The sequence below is a fragment of the Dendrobates tinctorius genome, unplaced genomic scaffold (assembly GCF_039654945.1).
Source record: "Dendrobates tinctorius isolate UK_male_01 unplaced genomic scaffold, ASM3965494v1 ptg000057l, whole genome shotgun sequence".
Taxonomy (NCBI): domain Eukaryota; kingdom Metazoa; phylum Chordata; class Amphibia; order Anura; family Dendrobatidae; genus Dendrobates; species Dendrobates tinctorius.
This window is the reverse complement of record NW_027361725.1, coordinates 5,766,684-5,792,673: the sequence shown is the minus strand read 5'-3', so window position 1 is coordinate 5,792,673 and position 25,990 is coordinate 5,766,684. Positions and strand designations below refer to the sequence as shown.

The window sequence follows — 25,990 nt, the reverse complement described above, 5'->3', positions numbered from 1 at the left end:
ACAAGAATATAGCTGCTATAATACTGCTCCTATGCACAAGAATATAACTACTATAATACTGCCCCTATGTACAAGAATATAACTACTATAATACTGCCCTCTATGTGCAAGAATATAACTATATAACTACTATAATACTGCCCCCTATGTAGAAGAATGTAACAACTATAATACTGCCCCTATGTACAAGACTATAGCTGCTATAATTCTGCTCTTATGCACAAGAATATAACTACTATAATACTGCTCCTATGTACAAGAATATAACTACTATAATACTGCCCCTTATGTACAAGAATATAGCTACTATAATACTGCCCCTATGTACAAGAATATAGCTGCTATAATACTGCTCCTATGCACAAGAATATAACTACTATAATACTGCTCCTATGTACAAGAATATAACTACTATAATACTGCCCCCTATGTACAAGAATATAACTACTATAATACTGCCCCCTATGTACAAGAATATAGCTGCTATAATACTGCCCCCTATGTACAAGAATATAGCTGCTATAATACTGTTCCTATGCGCCAGAATATAACTACAATAATAGTGCCCCTATGTACAAGAATATAACTACTATAATACTGCCCCTATGTACAAGAATATAACTACTATAAAACTGACCACTATGTACAAAAATATGACTACTATAATACTGCCCCTATGTACAAGAATATAACTACTATAATACTGCTCCTATGTACAAGAATATAACTACTATAATACTGCTCCCTATGTACAAGAATATAACTACTATAATACTGCCCCCTATGTACAAGAATATAGCTGCTATAATACTGCCCCCTATGTACAAGAATATAGCTGCTATAATACTGTTCCTATGCGCAAGAATATAACTACAATAATAGTGCCCCTATGTACAAGAATATAACTACTATAATACTGCCCCCTATGTACAAGAATATAACTACTATAAAACTGACCACTATGTACAAAAATATGACTACTATAATACTGCCCCTATGTACAAGAATATAACTACTATAATACTGCCCTCTATGTGCAAGAATATAACTACTATAATACTGCCCCCTATGTAGAAGAATATAACTACTATAATACTGCCCCCTATGTACAAGAATAGATCTACTATAATACTGCTCCCTATCTTCAAGAATATCACTACTATAATACTGCCCCCTATGTACAAGAATATAGCTGCTATAATACTGCTCCTATGCACAAGAATATAACTACTATAATACTGCCCCTATGTACAAGAATATAACTACTATAATACTGCCCTCTATGTGCAAGAATATAACTACTATAATACTGCCCCCTATGTAGAAGAATATAACTACTATAATACTGCCCCCTATGTAGAAGAATATAGCTGCTATAATACTGCTCCTATGCACAAGAATATAACTACTATAATACTGCCACTATGTACAAGAATATAACTACTATAATACTGCCCCTATGTACAAGAATATAGCTGCTATAATACTGCTCCTATGCACAAGAATATAACTACTATAATACTGCTCCTATGTATAAGAATATAGCTAATATAATACTGCCCCCTATGTACAAGAATATAACTACATAACTACTATAATACTGCCCCCTATGTACAATAATATAACTACTATAATACTGCTCCTATGCACAAGAATATAACTACTATAATACTGCCCCTATGTACAAGAATATAACTACTATAATACTGCCCCCTATGTACAAGAATATAACTACTATAATACTGCCCCTATGTACAAGAATATAGCTGCTATAATACTGCCCCCTATGTACATGAATATAGCTGCTATAATACTGTTCCTATGCACAAGAATATACCTACAATAATACTGCCCCTATGTACAAGAATATAACTACTATGATACTGCCCCCTATGTACAAGAATATAACTACTATAAAACTGACCACTATGTACAAAAATATGACCACTATAATACTGCCCCTTTGTACAAGAATATAACTACTATAATACTGCCCCCTATGTACAAGAATATATCTACTATAATACTGCTCCCTATGTACAAGAATATAACTACTATAATGCTGCCCCCTATGTACAAGAATATAGCTGCTATAATACTGCTCCTATGCACAAGAATATAACTACTATAATACTGCCCCTATGTACAAGAATATAACTACTATAATACTGCCCCCTATGTACAAGAATATAACTACTATAATACTGCCCCCTATGTACAAGAATATAACTACTATAATACTGCTCCTATGTACAAGAATATAACTACTATAATACTGCCCCCTATGTACAAGAATATAACTACTAAAATACTGCCCCTATGTGCAAGAATATAGCTGCTATAATACTGCTCCTATGCACAAGAATATAACTACTATAATACTGCTCCTATGTACAAGAATATAACTACTGTAATACTGCCCCCTATGTGCAAGAATATAACTACTATAATACTGCCCCCTATGTACAAGAATATAACTACTATAATACAGCTCCTATGTACAAGAATATAACTACTATAATACTGCTCCTATGCACAAGAATATAACTACTATAATACTGCCCCTATGTACAAGAATATAACTACTATAATACTGCCCCCTATGTACAAGAATATAACTACTATAATACTGCTCCTATGTACAAGAATATAACTACTATAATACTGCCCCCTATGTACAAGAATATAACTACTATTATACTGCTCAATATGTACAAGAATATAACTACTATAATACTGCCCCCTATGTACAAGAATATAACTACTATAATACTGCTCCTATGTACAAGAATATAACTACTATAATACTGCTCATATGTACAAGAATATAACTACTATAATACTGCTCCTATGTATAAGAATATAACTACTATAATACTGACCCCTATGTACAAGAATATAACTACTATAATACTGCCCCCTATGTACAAGAATATAACTACTATTATACTGCTCCTATGTACAAGAATATAACTACTATTATACTGCTCCCTATGTACAAGAATATAACCACTATAATACTGCTCCTATGTGCAAGAATATAACTACTATAATACTGCCCCCTATGTACAAGAATATAACTACTATAATACTGCCCCTATGTACAAGAATATAGCTACTATTATACTGCTCCCTTTGTACAAGAATATAGCTACTATAATACAGTCCCTATATACAAGAATATAAATGCTATAATACTGCCTCATAATTGATTTAATGCTTCCCCCAATTACAGCTGCTGCTGGTGTCACTCACATGTAATGGAGAAATACTACAACTACAATGTGATGTCAGTCATATATATATCCCAGATTAGCCTTTCCTTCGATGAATCACATACCTTTTAATACATGTTAATATTTTCCTGGCTTTTGCAGCTGCTGATTGACGTTGCTTGCTGATGCACAGTCTGTGGTCCACCCTGTATTCCAAATCCTCCTCCATCAAGGCTTTACCCAACATAATCTCATTTAGTGTGTAAATTACATGAATATTCTTATGCACCCGATGCATAACATTACATTTAGCTATCTTGAACCTCGACTGTTAATTTTCAGCCAAAGCTTTCTATCTGAGAAAGTCCATTGCTGTAAGTTTATCTGCACCGCGGTCTTCAGCAATCATTGAAATCCTAAAATCCCTTCCTCCTGGTGAAGTCTTTTGATTTTTCATAGCAGATTTTTAGAAAGCTCCACTCTGGAGGTGTCTTGGCTAAAACCTAATTGAATTGCACTGTGAGCAATTCCCATACATGTATTTACAGCTGATCATTTCCATCTACAGAACATAGACTGCTGTTTTATGACAGTCTGTAGTCTGCATCCTGTAGATAATATGTAGCCTGCTGGACTTAACTTTGCCTGCAGTTAACTAATTGTATTCAAGGCAATCGTATGTGAGCCAAACTTCCTGGAATATAGACTGATATATTTTACTTTTACTGATAGTTTGTTACAATGTATCAGATGGGGAGCGCTTTGTGCTTTATCTCTCTTTATCTTTTCTTCTTCCTCTTCTTCTACATAGTATGAGGCTCCTCAGCCCCCTATAGATAATGTGATGCCTTTAAAGCTCCGCCACATAGTATAAATCATCACACTCCCCAAAGCAGTATAATGGCCCCCACAAAGTGTTACTTCCCACGCAGTCCCCACCACAGTATGCTCCCCAACATGATGCCTTCCACAGTTTCCCACAAAGTATTATGGCCTCTACCGCCCTCTATACACAGTATGGTGCTTCTCATAGCAGCCACAACACAGTATGATCCCCAACAGCTCCCAATCACAGAATGATGACCCCAGAGGGTCACAGAGTGACTCGACCCAACGGGTGGTCGGCCAACTAGCTGCACAACTCACATACAACGGGATGGTAAAGGTGATAGGAAGGCCCTTAAAGGGAAGGTGCCATCCAAAAATTTTTTTCAGCAATTGAAAAAAAATGTGAAGAATTAATGTTTACATTTTCTTAAAAAATATTATCATTTGTTTTTAATTGTGTAAAATATGAAAAATAATTTTAAAAAGTTTGGCATTTCCACTTGTTAACACTAGGGGGAGCAGCTACTGAAATTTGGCACAAAAACCTAGTGTACAACTAGCTCACATTACTGCCATGCAGTAATTATGGGTGGAATCTGCTGACATGGGTGTGATGTCACTCCTCTCCTCCCCTTCTGGGTGTTTGCTAAGGGAAAAGAGAGGATGACATTTAGGGACACAGTGAGCAGCCATTTTGATGGGGCCTGCAAAGTTACTGACTGTCTTTGCATGTAAAGTCTGGCACAGAACCGGTCATCAATCAGCAGAAATGTTTCCTGGATTTCTGTGGAGCAGACGGTCCATCCATGTGTATAAAACACAGCACTCTATGTACAATCCCTGGCACCGAACAGGGTGCCCTCCCCCCCATAGACCAGCACACTGCTCTCCTGAAATACTCTGTGCTGCTGTCACCCTGCTCCTCCACCATATATCTCCCTCTGTGGCCCCCATAGACCAGCACACTGCTCTCCTGAAATACTCTGTGCTGCTGTCACTCTGCTCCTTCCACCATACATCAGGCCCCTGTCGCCTCGCTTTCACACATCGCCAGGACAGGATCTGCGGAGAGGAATGGGGTCTTTGGTCACTGAGCATGGCAGGCAGCAAAGATTCTGGGAGCAGGGTAACAGCAGCACAGAATATTTCAGGAGAGCAGTGTACTGGTCTATGGGAGGAACAGAGGGAGATATATGGTGGAGGAGCAGGGTGACAGCAGCACAGAGTACTTCAGGAGAGCAGTGTACTGGTCTATGGGAGGAACAGAGGGAGATATATGGTGGAGGAGCAGAAAGACAGCAGCACAGAGTATTTCAGGAGAGCAGTGTGCTGGTCTATGGGGGGCACAGAGGGAGATATATGGTGGAGGAGCAGGGTGACAGCAGCACAGAGTATTTCAGGAGAGCAGTGTACTGGTCTTTGGGGGGGGCACAGAGGGAGATATATGGTGGAGGAGCAGGGTGAGAGCAGCACAGAGTATTTCAGGAGAGCAGTGTACTGGTCTATGGGTGGCACAGAGGGAGATATATGGGGGAGGAGCAGAGAGACAGCAGCACAGAGTATTTCAGGAGAGCAGTGTACTGGTCTATGGGGGGCTCAGAGGGAGATATATGGTGGAGGAGCAGGGTGACAGCAGCACAGAGTATTTAAGGAGAGCAATATCACACGGGATAGGATTAGATACACCGCTCAGCAGTCAGTATCACACAGGATAGAATTAGATACACAGCTCAGCAGTCAGTATTAGGGATGAGCGAATCCTGAAATACTCGGAATCGCTAGACTCTAACGAGTCCGACTCGGAAACTCGGTACTCGTTGCGAGTCTAGCGAGTCCAATGTTAATGAATGGGGATGCGAGTATTGCAGCGATTCCTGTGCTGCCATTATTTTTGTTCCGCTTACTTCCCGCATGTGGCTGTGCCCACCATGCGGAAAGTAAGCAGAACAATTGCGGATGGTACCCACGGTCCGGAGGAGAGGAGACTGTCCTCTGGACTTTGGGCACCATATCCCTGTAAAAAATAGAATTTAAAAATAAAAAATATTGTTATTCTCACCCTCCGACATCCCGCGCAGCCTTCCCGCCTCTCCACCATCCGTTCCCAGTAGTCCTTTGCAAAAATGCCTGCGATGGCGTCCGTTCTCGCGGGATCGCGAAGTCTCGCGGTCATTCGCGCGACGTCATCGCGAATTACCGCGAGACATCGCGATCCCGCGAGAACGGACGTTATCCCGGCATTTTCGCAAAGGATTACTGGGAACGGATGCGTGGAGAGGCGGGAAGGCTGCACGGGACGTTGGAGGGTAAGAATAACAATATTTTTTATTTTTTTTTACATTTTATCTTTTACTACTGACGCTGCATAGGCAGCCTCAGTAGTAAAAAGTTGGTCACACTTGTCAAACACTATGTTTGACGAGTGTGACCAACCTGTCAATCAGTTCTCCAAGCGATGCTACAGATCGCTTGGAAAACGCTAGCATTTGCATTGGACTCGTTACTGTGGGAGTAATCGCTTGGAAACTCGCAGAGTACCGACTCCTGCGAGTCCCCTACTACTCGCAGAGTAACGAGTCCTAACGAGTAGATTCGCCCATCCCTAGTCAGTATCCCACTGGAGAGGATTAGATACACAGCTCAGCAGTCAGTATCACACAGGATAGGGTTATATACACGGCTCAGCAAACGGTATCACACAGGATAGGATTAGATACATGGCTCAGCAGTCAGTATCACACAGGATAGGATTAGATACACTGCTCCGTAGTCAGTATCACACAGGAGAGGATTAGATACACAGCTCAGCAGTCAGTATCACACAGGAGAGGATTAGATGTCCAGCAGATTGCCAAGCGTTTTGAAACAGCAGGGAGAAGCTCCTCCTATGTTTTGCAAGAGCAGGGGCAGCAGCTGGTCGGGTGTTTTGGAAAGAGCAGCTCGGTCTCCAGGAGCTCATCCTGGTTCCTCTCCTACAGTTGGTATGTGCAGAGTGAACATACAAGCCCTGTTATGCTGAAATAGTACAGCATCCAGGGCTTGCAATAGATTGTAAATGGAGCTAAAAGGAAAGCACTGGGCTCTAATAAAATGGCGCCTGGCCACACCTACAGCTGTGAATTGAGCTGCCCACAGAGGCATGCCCAGTTCACTCCTGATGCAGCTGCAATGAAAGAGATAGGGTCGGCAGCCGACTCTTGTGTCTTATGCCCAGGGGCTGCCGTAAATGAGCATGGAAAGTGTCGTTCAGCAGCCAGAAAGGTAAGATGGCAGCCCCCAGTGGCTGCATTAATACAGTAAAAAAAACAAAACATACACACCACTGAGTCAAGCTTAGAGGAAAATATATTTTTATACTATTTTCTTTTTTACATTAAATTATGAAAAAACAGGACACCTTCCCTTTAATAAGAGCAGGGCAAGTGAAGGATTAGGTATCCTGCTCGGCGATGGGGTGAAAGAACTCGTATAGTAAGATAAGGGCACATCCTCTGGTGAGTGCAGGAGGTGTCCGTTCCCCGTTCCCTATTGACAGGGCCCACCGTCGTTATAGTTGCACTGGTGTTCCCTTGTGTGTTATGTGGTTTGGTGACTGACCAACCATTGGGTCGCATCACATTGGGTTAGTCACTCTGTGAAAGGTATAGTCTTAGTTACCCCACCAACCACCACTTCAGCAGGAACGGTACACTGAGATGAGAAAATGGAGGAAATATACAAACCCTGGTCACCTCCCTCCACACGACCAGGGGATGCAGGTTTTTAGATGGTGCAGTTATTTTGGCGCAAGCTGGGTAGACATTGATGAATTGACCAGTCTGCCCATAGTAAAACCATGCCCCCAAGCCATGGCGAACCACAGGCAACCCCGTTTGAGAAGACTCAGCAGGTTCTTTGGATTTAAACAGAAATGTTCCAATTTACTAACAGCAAGCAGAAATCTTGTTAACAGAACTGAAACACAAAGTAAATGTAAAAGTTGCAGAACTTTTTAATGAAAATGTGATTAAAGGAATTGTCCCACAAAGAACATTTAAGGCTGATCCATTACTGGGACCCCCATTGATCCCTAGAATAGGGGTCCCAAGTTTCTTCCCCAGATCCTTATTACTGTATGACTGATATGACCAAAGGTTGCGCAAGAGAACTGTCAATTCATTTAATGTCTGTGGACTGATACATTGCGACAAACTATAAGGGCAATAGAAAAATGCATCCTGCTCACACTGATTGATACAATTGCAGCAAACCAACAGTGGTGAGAAGAATTCATTCTTTGTAGCTTCTCAGTCTCTGAATGTACAGGAAACACTATGCTGATACAGAGTTCCAAATCCTCTTGCATGGACAAATAATTTAATGTTAAATTGTTGGTTGCCAGCAGCCACCACTAGGGGGAGTTTCCTGTATACGGTTTTATTGTTTATTTCAGATCATGAACAGAGCAAAGCAGCTCCCCCTAGTGGTGGATGCTGGCAACCCAAATTTTATTATTTGCATCTATAGAGGGAGGGGATTTAGAGCTGGGTCCAAATAAAAAGATATTCCAGATAATAATTAAATAGGATTAACATGTGCAGGTGCACATTTCCTGTAAGTGGCACAGACTTATGGGCTGTCTAACTTACTTTTGTTCTTTAATAGAACACACTTGGCTGTTCTCTGTTTTCAGTCATTTTAGACTGGGCAGAACATTCTTAAATGATAGTTTTTAACAGATATTCCAGTAAAATTTTCTGCCCCCTCCCTGTGATCACTATCTGCAGTATTTTAAGAAGTTTTCTATTTTACGTGTAGTTCTCCTTTAAGAATAGAATCGGTCATTGTGAGTCAACATGGAAATTTGTGATTTGGACTGATATCAGAAGCTGCGGAAAATCAAAGAGGATTATGAGGAATTGACCACATTTCGGCAGCATGATTGAGCTGTAAATCCCGGGAATTATGGGTTAATTTTCCCTGGTTTCTGTCCAATGACCATAAGGTCGGAATCTCTGGGTGATGAGCCCAGCAGCTTGATCAAAGCCTGGCACAGCACACAAGTAGCCGCCACACTAATGGTTTGCAGAAATTCCTGTATTCATCCAGAAGGATGGCACCTACTGCGGTCAGAGGGTCTGCTCCACATTACTGCAGGCAAATAAGGGGAAATGTCTTAAAGGGGAAGAAATGGGAAATACACAAAGCCTCTCTGTAGGACAAGGAAGGAACGTATCACGTCTGTGAGTTCGGATTCTTCTACTCTATTATCTACCATCTTGTATCATCTTTCTTATTCTCTCTCTTTCTCTTATTTTCTTTCTTTCCATTTTTCCCTTCTTTTCTTTCTTTCTCTCTTGTTTGTCTATCTGTCTATCTCATTTCTTTCTTCTTTTCTCTTTTTTTCCCTCATTTTCTTTTTGTGCTTTCTTTTTTCCTCCTTTTCGTTTTCTTTCATCTATAATCTTTTTCTTTCTTTTTGTTTTTTTCTTTGTTTCTCTGTCATTTTCTCTTTTTTCTATTGTTTTTTTTCTTTATTTCTTTCTCTTTCTGTCATTCTCTCTTTTTCTCTCCTCTTCCCATCTCTCATCTTCCACTCTCTCCCCTCTTCTTCCTCTTCTTCACTCTCCCTTCTTCATCTCTCTCTTCCTCTCTTTTCCTTCTTCTTCCTCTCCCACTCTCTTCCCGTCTTCCTCTCTCTCTTCTTCGGGTATGTGCACATGGTGCAGATTCTGCTGCGTTGTACAGTACCTTTATTTCCTATGGAAATTAAAAAATGCTGTGCACATGCTGCAAATTTTTCCGCGCGGTTTGTGCTGCGGTTTATAATCCTCAGCATGTCAATTGTTTGGTGCAGAAACGCTGCAGTTTTACACCTCATCCATTATGAGGTGTAAAACCGCAGGGCAAAACCGCAGATAAACCGCAGGACTTTTGTCCTGCGGATTTACCTGCGGTTTTCTCTCCAAAATCCGCACACCAAGAAAACTACGTGTGCACATAGCCTTCCTATCTCTTCCACTCTCTCTCCTCTTCTTCCTCTCTTCCACTCTCTCTTCTTCCTCTCTTCCCCTCTCCCTTCTTCTTCCTCTCTCTTCCCCTCTCTCCCTTCTTCTTCATCTCTCTCTCCTTTCTTCTTCCTCTCTCTTCCATTCTCTCTCCTCTTCTTCCTCTCTCTTCCCCTCTCTCTCCTTTTCTTCCTTTCTCTTCCCCTCTCTTCCTTATTCTTCCTCTCTCTCCCTTCTTGTTCATCTCTCTTCCACTCTCTCCTCTTCTTCCTATCTCTTCCACTCTCTCCTCTTCCTCTCTCTCTTCTTCCTCTCTTTCCCTCTCCCTTCTTCTTCATCTCTCTCTCCCCCTTCTTCTTCCTTTCTCTTCCATTCTCTCTCCTCTTCTAATCTCTCCCCCTATCGCTTCCTCTCTCCCTTCTTCCTGTCTCTTCCAATCTCTCTCCTCTTCTTTCTTTCTCTTTCACTCTCCTCTTCTTCCTCTCTCTTCCTCTCTTTTCCACTCTCTCTCTTCTTCCTCTCTCTCCCTTCTTCTTCCTCTCGCTTCTACTCTCTCTCTCTCCTCTTCTTCCTCTCTTCCACTCTCTCTTCCTCTCTCTCCCTTCTTCTCTCTTCCACTCTATCCTCTTCTTCCTTTCTCTTCCCCTCTATCTTCCTCTCTCTTTTCTTCTCCCCCTCTCTCTTCCTCTCTCTCCCTTCTTCTTCCTCTCTCTCTTCTTCTTCCTCTCTCTTCCACTCTCTCCTCTTCTTCATCTCTCAAATTCAAATGAGCTTTATTGGCAGGCCTAAGTACATGTTAGCATTGCCAAAGCAAGTGGTAAAAATAGGGGGGTAAGGGGGTGGGTTAGGGAGGCATATAGGGGTCCAGGATATATCAGACTCCTTTTAGAGCATAGGGGCATGTCTAGGGTGGGGTATAGGAGTCCATGACATATCAGGCTCTTTTCTCTTCCACTCCTCTCTTCCATTCTCCTAATCTCTCTCCTCCTTTCTCGCCCTCTCTCCTGCTTAATCTCATTCTCCTCTTCTTCCTCTCTATCTCTCCTTCTCTCTTAACAAAAGAATACAGCCTTCTCTCTAAACACTAAGATGTGCAAACATTGAATTTAAGAAATTTGTCGTGCATTACTGCTATACATATACAGAATACAGTACAGTTATAAAAGTGAAGGTACTTAGTGCACAAATTGACCAATTCATGAGAGCCCACCAGCCCTGACAAGGTGACTTTTTATTGATGGGACTCTACACCTAATATCATGCCTCTTCCGGGCTATCAGCCTAAACATTTAGGGCCAGGGCCTATGGGTGACTTCCACCTTAGCACCCTCTACACTAAATGCTTTACATCTGTTGGTTGGCTGGTTCTTGTACCTAGCATTCAGTGAAAATGAGCAGAGCTGCAGTGCTAGCCATGGTGGAGAGACAGATGCAGCAACCTTAATTACGCTAATAACATGCTCCCCAACTTTAGCAGCTGCGCTGCAGCGCTTACATTACATTACTGTGTATGTATAATGCAATTCCAGTAATTATCATAGAGAGAACATGACTACATTGACCCAAGTCCAAAAGTCACATTTGCATTAACTTCAAACAGCGCGCACCGTGCCCCCGCCGTCGAGCGCTGATATTTTACCCCAAATTCTATAGATAAAAATGAAAAATGATGAAGCCCCTCTCCCTTTCTGTTTGCAGTTCTGAGAATTGAGGAATCTCTTGTGCCAGTGTAATCCCCATAAGCCGTGTCAGGAAGCAAGCAGGATCCTATCTTAGTCACTGTCAGGGGATTTATTTGGAAGCGATATAATGAACACGTCACCTATCTATGCATGTCCATCCCCAGAATCCTTTGCAGGCGCGTACTGTGTCACACCGTGGGATGCTGAAACTAATTCTGGAATGGGCTTAAAATAAGCCGTTACATTGGAATATAAATTAGGACTGGAGACTTTATTCTGCACTGTCCTACATATTCAAATAGACCATAAGATCTACCGCAGCATTAAGCAATCAGTCACGGAACCCATCAGGCCGCAACGCGCTGGTAGTGGCCATTTAATTGGGTCCAGATGATTACAACTGTATTATTTTTAGGTCGTCCGGTTCTTTAAATACCTCTTTTTGGATTTGCAACATATTTTTTTTCTTAAAGTAACAACTCACCCTCGAAAATATTACTCAGTAAATAGGTTGTCTGGTTTCCTCCTTCTTATATGGGAATTGTGGGCTAAGATCAGAATATCTATTGTTATTATTGGGCCTCACCTGGAGAGATGGGTTCTCCAAGCTGTAAGTCTGGAGGCCTTATTGCAGGTAGATGAACCAGTAGAAGTAATGGAGGTTGTAAAGGCTGGACGACAGCCTGAGAAATGGAGACAGTTAAGGACCACAGGGAAGTCAGAGAGTCAATGAAGTTGCAAGGTTGTGTGAGTCAATCAGACATCAGACCTGGATGTGTCAGGGGACTCATAGGGATGTAGAAGAGTGCTGGTGAACAGCAGAGCTGGGTATGTCAGGGACTCACTTATAGGGATGTAGAAGAGTGCTGCTGAACAGCAGAGCTGGGTATGTCAGGGACTCACTTATAGGGATGTAGAAGAGTGCTGCTGAACAGCAGAGCTGGGTATGTCAGGGACTCACTTATAGGGATGTAGAAGAGTGCTGCTGAACAGCAGAGCTGGGTATGTCAGGGACTCACTTATAGGGATGTAGAAGAGTGCTGCTGAACAGCAGAGCTGGGTATGTCAGGGACTCACTTATAGGGATGTAGAAGAGTGCTGCTGAACAGCAGAGCTGGGTATGTCAGGGACTCCGTTTTAGGGATGTATAAGAGTGCTGCTGAACAGCAGAGCTGGGTATGTCAGGGACTCATTTATAGGGATGTAGTAGAGCGCAGCTGAACAGCAGAGCTGGGTATGTCTGGGACTCACTTATAGGGATGTAGAAGAGTGCTGCTGAACAGCAGAGCTGGGTATGTCAGGAACTCACTTATAGGGATGTAGTAGAGTGCAGCTGAACAGCAGAGCTGGGTATGTCAGGGACTCACTTATAGGGATGTAGCAGAACACAGCTTAACAGCAGAGCTGGATATGTCAGAGGACTCACTTAAAGTGATGTAGCAGAGCCCAGCTGAAAAGTAGAACTGGGTATGTCAGCGGACTCACTTGGAGTGATGTAGCAGAGCCCAGCTGAAAATTAGAACTGGGTATGTCAGGGGACTCCCAGTGATGTAGCAGAGCCCAACTGAAAAGTAGAACTGGGTATGTAAGGGGAGTCACTTATAGTGATGTAGCAGAGCCCAGCTGAACAGCAGAGCTGGGTATGTCAGGGGACTCACTTGTTGTAATGAAGCAGAGCCCAGCTGAACAGCAGAACTGGGTATGTTAGGGGGCTCACTTACAGTGATATAGCAGAGCCAGTGTAAAAGCTGAACTGGGAATGTTAGGGGACTCACTTGTAGTGATGTAGCAGAACCTAGCAAAGTTTTAGATGTCAGGGGTCTCACCGTGATGTAGCAGAGCCCAGCTGAATAGCAGAGCTGGGTATGTTAGGGGACTCACATTGATGTTGCAGAGCTCAGCTCAACAGTAGAGTTGGGTTTGTCAGGGGAAACACTGTGCAATTGTAGTAGAGTCCAGTAATGTAGCGCAGCTGTGTATGTAGAGACTCACTAGCGAGCATACAGTAGACTCCTATGGAACAGCTGAGCTAGGTAATATTTGAAGCCTCATAAGTGAAGATGCGAAAGAGACTGACCGTGTAGCAGACTTGAGTTTTTCAATAAACACACAAGGCCTTGTGAGCCAAGCGGAACAGCATTGCTGGATTTCTCAGAGGATTTACTTGTAGTGATGTAGCAGAGCCCAGCTAAACACCAAACCTGGGTATTTCTGGACACTCATAAGGGAGGATGCAGCAGAGCTTAGAAAAGTAGCAGAGTTGGATACATAGAGACTAACAAGTGAGGATGCAGCAGAATTCCAAAGAACAGCAAAGCTGGGTATGTTTGGATGCTCACAAGTGAAGATGCAGCAGAGCCCAACAGCATAGTTGTGTTGGGAGTTTCAGAAAACCGTGCAAAGTCCCAAGAAATGACAGTAGTGGCATGAGTCTCCAAGCCTGAATATGTAGGTGATGTAACTTACCTCTGAGACCTTAGATTGTGACCTTACAGGGGTTTACCATATTAAACTGATGCACAAAGAAGCAGAGAGGGACAGCCGGAAAAGAGGGAGAAAGGAGTGCTGGGTGCTGGAGCTGGGTCAGGTGAGTAACAATTGTCTTTTATGGGCAGAGGTACATTTCTGGATCATCTTCAATTGAGGTCCTGGTGTCAAATATTCAATTTTTTGAGAGGGAAGACAGCTGCACTATATTAACCCCGTAACAGCTGCACAATGACCTCTCAAATATTTCTCTGTACTAGACGAATAATACAACCATGTACTGCCAAATACGTATTTTCGCAATACAATGCACTTACAAATGCCTAAATAAAATGACCATAATTACACCCACTGCTCAAAGCTGACATGTCTCCAGATTTCCTACTACGAATTGCATACATTATTAAATACTATAGATCTCTTGTGCCAGATGAGGCTGATGTACTTACCTCGAAAAGCCATGTCAGAATAGCTGTGCAATCCTTGACGGAATAACTATGTATCTGACCTGGGCTCATAAAATGCTCATCTTTCTATTTGAGCGCGATGGACATTTTAACAGTTTCAGAGTAAGTACACCGGCCTCATCAAATCCAAGAGATCTAATTTAATAATTTGCACAGTTTTCATTGTGAAATCTGTTGTAAAATTCTGCTTTAATCAACAGCGCAGAGGTGAAAAACCAAATGGCGGTGGTCAGACCAAGGTATTCGCCCCTTCTGTCCTCTTTAAAATCCCCATGCAATAAATGTTAGTGGACATAGAGGCTAAAAATACTTAATATCTCTGTACACTTCCTATAGAAGATTGGATATCCACCTTATTACGGGAGCGCTCCTGAGCATTGTTTGGCGGGGGTTAATTACCGCTCCTCATGAATGTGTGATTAGTTTGAGAAGTAACATCAGATGGCTTTATTTGTCCTGCCAGCCCCGCAAAGAGGTGGTTTGAGAAGTCATCCCCGGGGAAAAGGAAAAGGATTTGATAGAGACAGGAGCAGGACAGCTAACTTTTGAAGGTAAAAGTGCTTCTCTGGAAAAGGTGACAGCTGAATCCTCTTTACTGGGGGATTTAAAATGAATTGTGTCTACCGATGCAGCAATGATGTGACTCCCTGACACAAATATCTCTGTTTTTCTTACATGCACTCTAACACATTCAGCTAATTAAAGTTAAATTAATGATATAAAAACCAGCAGCAGATCCCTGTTACTAATTTAAACGCGCTGTAAATCGCCGGAATTATTCACACACGAATAAAGCCAAATACCATATGGGAATTAGCTGTAAGTTATGGAAAGGTGAAGGTCAATGTGTAATGCGGGTATCCATTTCAGCATCTTAAGTAGGTAGTTAGATTTTCACTTTAAACCAAATTTTTTTTCTGCCCGCGGACGTTTTTCTAAAACAGGAAGACCTTCGGAAAAGCAAGGGTTAATGGGTTATAAAATGGGGGAAGGGATTATATACATGGATAGGAGGAAGGGGCCTGTTTAGTTTATGGAGATGTATGTAAGATTTTAGCCTTTAGGCTGAGTTCACACGTGGCGTTTTTTTCGTGTTTCCACGGCGGTTTTAACCGTGCGATTTTGCCGCTAAAACACGAAAAATAAGCATTCCATGCATTCCTATGGGATTCCGCAATGCTGTGCTAATGCTGCGGTTTTTACCGCGGCGGAATCGCTTCGCGGTAAAAAACGCAGCATGCTCATTAATTTCGCGGAATTGCGGCGATCCCGCACCCATAGGAATGCATTGTTCTGCTTACTTTCCGCATGTGGCTGTGCACACCATGTGAAAAGTAAGCAGAACATTTGCGGATGGTACCCACTGTCCGGAGGAGAGGAGACTGTCCTCCGGGCTGTGGGTGCCATATCCCTGTAAAAAATAGAATTTAAAATAAAAAATATTGTTATTCTCACCTTACAGCGTCCCGCGCAGCCTTCCCGCCTCTCTCCAAGCTCCCGGTCCCAGTAAGCCTTTGCGAGCGATGACGTCCGTTCTCGCAGGATCGCGACGTCATCGCGAATGACCGCGAGACGTCGCGATCCCGCGAGAACGGACATCATCGCGGTAATTGTCGCAAAGGATTACTGGGACCGGGAGCGTGGAGAGAGGCGGGAAGGCTGCGCGGGACGTCGGAAGGTGAGAATAACAATTTTTTTTATTATTATTATTTTTTACATTCTATCTTTTACTATTGAGGCCGCATAGGCAGCCTCAATAGTAAAAAGTTGGTCACACTCGTCAAACACTATGTTTGACGAGTGTGACCAATCTGTCAATCAGTTCTCCAAACGATGCTACAGATCGCTTGGAAAACGCTAGCAATTCTGCAAGCTAATTACGCTTGTAAAATGCTAGTTTTTCCGCGGAGAAATCGCGGGAATTTAAAATGCGATTTTCCCGTGGAATGGAATTCCGGAATTCTCGCGGTAATTTCTTTGAGAGTTCCGCTACGTGTGAACCCAGCCTTAAGGGCAACACTTGTAAGATAATTTTCTTTCCTTTGGAGAGAGCTAATTTGCATACTTTTATTTTCCATGGCGCATTACCCTGTTTCCCCAAAAATAAGACACCGTCTTATATAAATTTTTGTTCCGAAAGCTGCACCATGTCTTTTTTTCGGGGGGGGGGGGGTGTCTTATTTTCATGAAAAACATTCCAGCGCGCTCTACCCTTACATAAGGAACGTTCTGTAGCGTAAAACCAGTAGTCAGACATATAGACCGTTCAGCATAAAAGCAGACAACAAATCAAAGTAACTTTTTGGACACTGTATCGCTACCACAACAATCACCCACAACAGTTCCTTTACCCCATCATCATTTTGCAGCCCCAAATATTCCCATCATCCCTTTACAGTCCCCAATACAGCACCCCCATCATTCCATTACAGCACACATCATTCTACAGTACAGTATTGCAGCCTCCCATCATCACACATAATCCCACTGCAACCTCCCATCATCCCGGTATCCCACTGCAGCCTCCCATTATCACAGTATCCCACTGCAGCCTTCCATGTGTGTACCATACACACACACACACAGACACACACACACACACACCCATACACAGACACACACATACACACACACACACCCTTACACAGACACACACACACCCATGCACAGACACACACACACTTTCACTTTCTTGGGTGGTTTCGCATTTGTGATTAAGGCCACAGCATCGGCCTGCGCACGGGCGCCGCTAAGCCCCGCCCCTGCCGTGTCTCCGCCCGTAGCTCCGCCTACGGGCGCTTGACGCTGCATGCATCCTGTGTCCCCTATCTTTAGCACTGGGGACCCAGGCCATGTGCAGGTATGCGTTTGGCGGCGCATGCGTCCTTTTGACGCTGCGCCAACCAGCGCCAAACGCAGCCTGTTGCAATTTGGTGCGCTCAGCGCAGCGTCAAAAGGACGCATGCGCCGCCAAATGCATACCTGCACACGGCCTGCGTCCCCAGTGCTAAAGATAGGGGTCGCAGGATGCATGCAGCGTCATGCACCTGTAGGCGGAGCTATGGGCGGAGGCACGACAGGGGGCGGGGCTTAGCAGCGGCCATGCGCAGGCGGATGCTGTGGCCTTAAACGCAAATGTGAAACCACCCTTACTGGTTTCCTCTTCGGTGCTGCTTTCAGTGCTTTGGTGGTGCAGGAGCCCTGGGCCAATCAGAGCGCAGGAGCCCTGGGCCAATCACAGCCCAGGAACAATCAGAGGCTATGGATGACGTCAGCTGGCCCATGATTCCTGCACTGTGATTGTCGCAGGGCTCATGGGCGGAGATCGGCACACAGCTCTGAAGGCGTGATTAACTCCTGCGAACAGCAGGAGTGCTGCAGTGGCGGGCACCGGAGGGCACCAGACAGCGGGGATAGCAGGAGTGAGACACAACTGCATGCCCCATGCACAGAACAAGGTATGCCTTATTTTCATGGGGGGGTGCCTTATATTAGCAGGCACAGTGCTCCCCCTAGCATGCCTTACTTTCGGGGGCGCCCTATTTACGGGGAAACAGGGTATCACTAGGAAAAAGGAAAACCATTCTATTTTCACTAGGAAATAATTCTATTGCTTAGCGGGTTTCCATAAAAAACGTTCTCGAAATAGAAAAAAATTATTAGCATTCCTTAATGCCTTTAATTTTGTAAGTCACACTTGTTTTGTCTAGAGAGGTAATCACTACAGTACAAGAAAATGGCTGCAGTCTTGTGACAGAACCTGTCCTATGGTTGGGGGAAAGGTAAAGTGCCTGACAGCATGTGCTGTAGGTAGTTCTGCTGCCTTGACATGGAAATAGTGTGACAGTATGTGGTATAAGGTCACACAGCAGTGTAAGCAGCCTCTACTTACCTCAGCACTCCTGATATCTCCAGTATTAGATCACAAAGACAGGGTGGACAGCAGTGTGAGCAGTCTCTTCTTACCTCAGCACTCCTGATATCTCCAGTATTAGATCACATAGATGGCGAGGACAGCAGTGTGAGCAGCCTCTTCTTACCTCAGCATCTGATAGCTGCAGTTATAGGGTGGACAGCAGTGTAAGCAACCTCTTCTAATCTCAGCACCTCTGGTATCTCCAGTATTTGATGAAATGGACCAGGTAGACAGCAGTGTGAGCAGCCCCCTCTTGCCTCAGCATCCCTGGAATCTACAATATTAGATCAGATAGACAGAGTGGACAGCAGTGTGAGCAGCCTCTTCTTACCTCAGCATCTCTGGTATCTCCAGTATTAGATAAGATAGATAAGTTGGACAGCAGTATAAGCAGCCTCTTATTATCTCAATATACCTGGTATCTCCAGTATTAGATGACATAGACATTGTGAGCAGCAGTGTGAGGAGCCTCGTCTTATCTCAGCATCCCTGGTATATCCAGTTTTAGATGAGATAGATAAAGTTGACAGCAGTGCAAGCAGCCTCTTCATACCTCAACGCCCCTGGTATCTCCAGTATTAGATGAGATAGACAGGGTGGACAGCAGTGTGAGCAGCCTCCTCTTATCTCAGTGTAAGGAGGAAGACCAGGCTGCAAGTACCTGTATTGAGTCTGGTCCGGAACTACTGAAGCTCCTTCCCCTGTTTCCTGGGGGAAGGAATAGGGGACTGGACAGGCCCCATGTCCCAAGAAGAGGGGGCGTGTTTAGAGAGGGAACTCAGCCGGAAGCTGAGGGAGAAAGCGCATGAAGCTATAGGGAGGCACCCGCCGTCAGCGTGTGAGCAGCAGGGCAAGCAGCGTGCTCCGCACTCAACCCGCTGGCGCTGCGACGGACTGCAGCAGACAGATCCGGTGGCCTAGAGAGACTTGGCGGGAGCAGACAGCGCGCAGCAGGGACCAGTGAGTGCTCCGGCCCTGAAGCATCCGTACAGCACAGGCCCGCGCCCAAGCACCACCACCGCTGACAGAGACTGTGAGAGATGTGCAGTGTGCCCGTTGATCACCACGGAGCGAGGTGTTGAACGTTCTGGGCTAGTGAGTACTGCGTGTGTGCTGCCAGAGAGAGAGATCGGGTGCAGGACTGCCATCTGCGCTCCGATTCACCAGGGTATATCTAGCTCAGCATGCCTGGTATCTCCAGTATTAGATGAGATAGACAAATCATACAGCAATGTGAGCAACCTCTTCTTACCTCAGCACTCCTGCTGTCTCCAGTATTAGCTCAGCTAGACAGGATGGACAGCAGTGTGAGGGGCCTCTTCTTGCCTCAACACCCCTGGTATCTCCAGTATTAGCTCAAATAGACAGGGTGAACAGCAGTGTGAGCATCTTCTTACCTCAGCATCCCTGGTATTTCTAGTATTAAATATGATAGATAAGGTGGACAGCAGTGCAAGCAGCCTCTTCTTACCTCAACGCCCCTGGAATCTCCAGTATTAGATAAGATAGACAGGGTGGACAGCAGTGTAAGCAGCTTCTTCTTACCTCAGCACTCCTGGTATCTCCAGTATTAGCTCGGATACACAGGGTGAGCAGCAGTGTGAGGAGCCTCTTCTTATCTCATCATCCCAGTTTTAGATGAGATAGACAGGGTGAACAACAGCGTGTGCAACCTCTTCTTACCTCAGCACCCCTGATATCTCCAGTATTAGCTCAGATAGGGTAGACAGCAATGTGAGGAACCTTTTTTTTTATCTCAGCATCCCTGGTATCTCCAGTTTAAGATGAGATAGGGTTGACAGCAGTGAAAGCAGCCTCTTCTTACCTCAACACCTCTGGTATCTCCAGTATTGGATGAGATAGACCAGGTGGACAGCAATGTGAGCTGCCTTTTCTTACCTCCGCTTCCCTGATATCTCCAGTATTATATGATGGAGCAGTCATCTCTTACCTCAGCAGCCTGGCATCTCCAGTATTACCTCAGACAAACAGGTTAGACATCATCGTGAGCAGTATATTCTTATCTCAGCACTCCTGGTATATCTGTCGGGGTAGCTACTTAGGGAGGGCTAAATTAACCCTTCACCTTTGAGCCAGTGATGTCCAAATTATTCCACAGAGTGCTGCTAGCAACTCAAATGACCACACGGAGACGGGGGTCTCTGTACGGGAGGATCGAGACAGATCACTAAGCCCCTTTATTTTAGTCACTTCTTTTATAACATTTTGCTTAATTATGCAAAGTTCTCAACTACCAATAACATCATTTCACTTTATAAGCCAATAATATTGCAAGAAAACCGGAAACTACATATATGTCTGTATCCAAATAGAAAGTAGTATAATGGCATATTCTTCAGAGTTTTACAACCCGCCTCCCTTATCTTGCACCTGATGGGAACAATCTGGTTTCATGACAGTTTGAACTTTTACCTAATTACAAAATTTATCTTACAGCAACAAAAACGGAGAAACGAAACCTTCAGAGAATGGATAAAACGAAACTTCAACTCTGATTTTAGTATTAACCCTTCACATTCCCCCCTAGATAAATTTTGTTAACACATATGCAGCATCAGAGGTGCTATCCCAAGCTAACAGCTTGAGGGGTACTGGTCTTCACATGACTGATGCCGTGTTACCAGTCATGGCTGTCGCGGCGCACCCATCCCCCTGTATACTGCAGTTCACGAATAACAATTTTTGATGACGGTGGTGTAGAACTTTTGTAGGTAGCCATGTGCTTGGCTTCGACATCTTCATCAAGTAGCCTTTTAAGATCGGTGCAGAGAAGAGCAGGGGCAACGACACCTTTGGTATCATCATTAGCTGGCTAAGTGTAGAATTTCCTAATACAGAAATACACCAAAGAACAAGTTTTAGTATCACTTATACAACAAGGATACAGGCAGCAATATGCAACAAGCTTTGCAAGATCCCAGCTATCAAGCTCCCAATTCCCTTAAACCAATTGGCTGGATTGAGAAAGGAGAAGGTGTCTGACCACCAGCTGTCCTTATTACGATCATTGTCTTTATCGTATCGATCTCTGAGTCTTTGAATATCTTCTAACTTTAACTTTTAACTTCTATCAATAATAATATGGAAAATGCGAAAAACCAAAACATTATGCCCCCTTTCTTTGCTATTGGCTTGTTGGGTGATGAGGAGTACTTGATAGGGACCGTCATACAAGGGTTCTAGTCCGTGCTTCCTGACATGCCTTTTCACGACTACCAAATCACCAGGCTTCAGGTTATAACAGGTGTCGGTTTCTGCTGAATCTGGAAAAGAAGAGGAAACTAGAGCATAGGTGTTAGCAAGATTTTTACTAAGCTGAATAACACATTGAACAGCATGGTCAGTTTCTTCTGATAACTGCTGAGGCTGGAAATTCGCAACTGGGGGCCTAGCACCAAACAATATCTCATATGGGGACAGGCCATGTTTTGCAATAGGGGTAGTACGAATGTGGTATAGTACAATGGGTAGGAGCTCTGGCCATGGAGCCGTAGTCTCCTGCATCATTTTGGTCAATTGTCCCTTCAGTGTTCCGTTCAGCCTCTCAACTTCCCCACTGGATTGTGGGTGGTATGGAGTATGGAGGGCTACAGTGGATCCAAGCATTGTCAGAACTTCTTGGTACACATGAGAAGAAAAGGCCGGACCTTTATCACTTTCAACAACTTCTGGAACCCCATATCTGCATATAACTTCCATCACCAGTTTCTTCGCTGTGGTTTTCGCAGTCATGTTGGTAACAGGGAATGCTTCCGGCCAACTGGAGAACCGGGGCCCAGTAGAATTTTTGCCTTTTCTGTCCTGTCCTATCTAGTCAGTGTGGGCCCCATCATTTGCTCAGTCTATTTTCTGTCTGTGTTTGTGCTTCATCTTGTGTCACCGACAATATATGTTTGGGGTCTGTCTATTCCTTTGGGGATCTGCTCCGGGGCAGTTTAGATTTCACCTTTCTGTCTTTAGGCTTAGTTAGTCCTCCGGCTGTGACGAGGCGTCTAGGGCAACGTAGGAACGCTCCACGGCTACTGCTAGTTGTGTTACGATCAGGGGTCTGCAATCCACTGAGCGACCAACCTCTCTGGTGTTCTGGTGGCATAGCCTATTGCGCTCTCCTCCTCCGTAACCCATTCATAACAGCCTTCTATCTAACTAGATGTGTGCCCGATGCTATCGCTATCGCATCGGGAGGGCAGTAACATCATGATGGGGGCTGCTTTGTGGTGCTGGGGGTGGCGGCCCACCCACTTCCGTGCAGTCACAACTGGCAGGAAAGACGGTGTTTTGAGGCGTGTGCTGGAGATGTTGTGCGGCGCCACCAGAGGGTGGCCGCATCGGTCTTTCCTGCCGGCTGTGACTGCACGGAGGTGGGTCGGCAGGCAGCGGCACGTGTAGTCCTGGCGGGGTTTCAGCGCGGCATCCCTCTCTTTACTCCCCCTCATTACACCCTCTCATTACACCTTCTCATTATACCCCCTTCATTGCACCCCTTTCACAGCCTCGTGATCGCAGCGACGGCCTGGATCCGAGTGACAGCTGGGATACGAGCGGTAGCTGGGATCCAAGCAGCGGCTGGGATCCCAGCGGCGTTCAGGATCGCAGCGGCAGCCTGGATCCGAGCAGCAGCTGGGATCCCAGTGGCAATCGGGATCACAGCTGTGTCCTGGATCGAGCGGAATCACTTGGGTGTTCTAAAATGGCGGTTTGCGTACTTCTGGTGCGGCACAGTGGATTGTGGGATTCGGGGACATCCAGATGGAAGTGGATGACAGACAATTTAAGGCAATTATATATATAGATATGGAAGGCTTACAGTATATTCTCACTACTAATTGTGCCCCACCTGAACGTCCCCAACAAATAATGTCTCGTTTTCATTCCTGTGGCTTTGACTGTGTCAGAAATGTGCGGCAATACATCCGTAATGAGGTGCATCCCCGCAGCTGACAACACAAGGCGGCTGTAGGTTTTCCTTTGTTCCGTCAGATTATCCATCTCCATCTCTTTGTTTTGAGGTTCCAATTTGGAGACTTCAATGGGTGCGAAGTAACAATTTCCACCTCACAGGACAACGGCACGATAAGAAAAACACACCATGCACGTGCGTTTAACCCCTTCCTGCCCCATGGTTACATAAACGGAGGTGATGGGTGAACGCCACACACACACACACACACACACACACACGTCCTGTTGAGACGTTTCCCACCAGCGGCTGCCAAGAGGATTGTATGGCAGAATAGAGGCCGCCGGCCTGATTTACCTGGTCTCCCACGACAACAGACTTCACGGCAGCCAAAGAGATCCAGAGGCAGCCGAGTGTGACACTGACATCAAAGCAGGAATGCCACGCCTCATCCAGGCCGCTGTCTACCTGCTCGGGCAAAGGTATTAGTGTGACCACCCTGGAATTCAAAGGAGCGAGGGGGGAAAAAGCATAAAAACAGGAGTCTAGACGATCCTACGTCTGAAAAGCTCCGCACTGACCTCATCACACGGCAGCTCCTCCTCAAGTTGTGTACCTTCAAAGGAAAATCTGAGAAGGTGGCAAGGAACTATGTATAGCAATGTCCATGTGATTTATAGACATTCTATAGATCATCTATTATCAGTCTATCATTTATATCTATCTATCATCTGTTATCTATCTAGCTATCAAACATCTATCTATCTCTCTATTATCTATAATAATAATCTCTTTATTTACATAGCGCCAACATATTCCGCAGTGCTTTACATACATTATCATCGCTGTCCCCGATGGGGCTCACAATCTAAATTCCCTATCGGTATGTCTTTGTTATGTGGGAGGAAATCCACGCAAACACGGGGAGAACATACAAACTCCTTGCAGTGCTATCCACTGAGCCGCTGTGCTACCCAATCAACTATCTATTATCTATCATCTATCTATATATCTATTAACTATCTATCTATATCCATTATCTATCTATCTATCATCTATCTATCTATCTATCTATCTATCATCTAGCTATCTATCTATCTCCATTATCTATCTATATCTATGATCTGTCAAACATCTGTCTATCTCAATCTATTGTTCTATCATCTGTTGATCTCATATCTCATATCTCTGGCACATGGGCCAATAAATTGCACTTGGATATTATCTATTGGTGTGCTGCCTTCACTTTTTGGAGTCAATAATCAAGGTTTGGTATATGCCTGGAAGGATTTTTGCACCCCATTTCTTCTTTTTTTGTGCTGCCTTTTTGTTTTTTTCTTTTTTGTATCTAATATCTAACTATCAAACATCTATCTATATCTATTGTTTATCATCTATCTATCTATCTATCTATCTTTATCATCTATCTAGCTAGCTATCAAACCTCTATCTAGTAGCAATTTATCTATCTATCTATCTATCTATCTATCTAACTATCTATCTATCTATCTATATCTATTATCTATCATCTATTTATATCTATCATCTATCTAGCTACTGTATTATCTATCTATCATCTATCGTTCATATTTATCTATCTCTCATATCTATCTATCTATCTATCTATCTATCTATCTATCTATCTATCTATCTATCTATCTATCTATCTATCTATCTATCTAATAAATATGGATAAGGGGAACAGCAGTCCAAAGTAGTGGTGCCATCAGGCAAGATGTCAAATCAACTAAAGGAAAAACCTTTGGCACAAACTTGATATTTTGCAGAAATCGTGCGTTTATTACAGCCACATATGGGAATAAAACAGAACCAACATTTCAGCCTATATTGGCCTTTATCAAGGTTATCTAAATAGAGCAAAAATATCAAATTATCAAATGTATATAAAACCATACATATACACAAATCAGAGAGTATCGTGTGGGAGAAATGTTGGAAAAAAAAATTTCATATTGTCAAATGAACCAAAGGCTGTGAAGACAATAATTGGATATATTATATTTTATAAAGATATAACAATAAATATGCAAAAAACATATGTGCAATATAATATCATATCAATATGGAAGACCACTGAAACCACTAAATGAAGGAATCATGTAAGGTCATGCGGGTATCAGGTATCAATGAAGATGATATAATGTGTATAGTATAAGGAATAGCATAAGGAATAGTATAGTCTATGGGGATCTGGTTTCTCTGTTGCTCAGTTGTTCTTTTGGAATCTTTAATTATCATGCTCATAAAGGGTTCCCTGGTCTGTCAAAATCTCCTTTAGCAGACCTGTCCTTGCAAAAATATGGACCTAAGAGGTACTGCCCCTGGGTACCGGGTCGCATAGTCCATGACTACTAGAATATATTGGTGCCCTTGGACCTACTAGGTCCATGGAAATTCTCTCAAATGGGATCTCTATTACAGGTAACAGGACCAAGGGACTTCGGAAGTGACAAGAGGGAACAGTTA

The 25,990-nt window shown here is 43.7% G+C and overlaps 1 long non-coding RNA gene across 1 annotated transcript; it reads right to left on the bottom strand.

The window, feature by feature from the left end:
* Window positions 1–20,741: 20,741 nt before the first annotated feature.
* On the bottom strand, window positions 20,742–24,152 carry LOC141091910 (uncharacterized). The gene is made up of 2 exons (XR_012232616.1): window positions 23,861–24,152; window positions 20,742–21,866 (listed from the first exon to the last, which is right to left on the bottom strand). It is a non-coding gene; the product is annotated as an uncharacterized lncRNA (long non-coding RNA).
* Window positions 24,153–25,990: the final 1,838 nt, after the last annotated feature.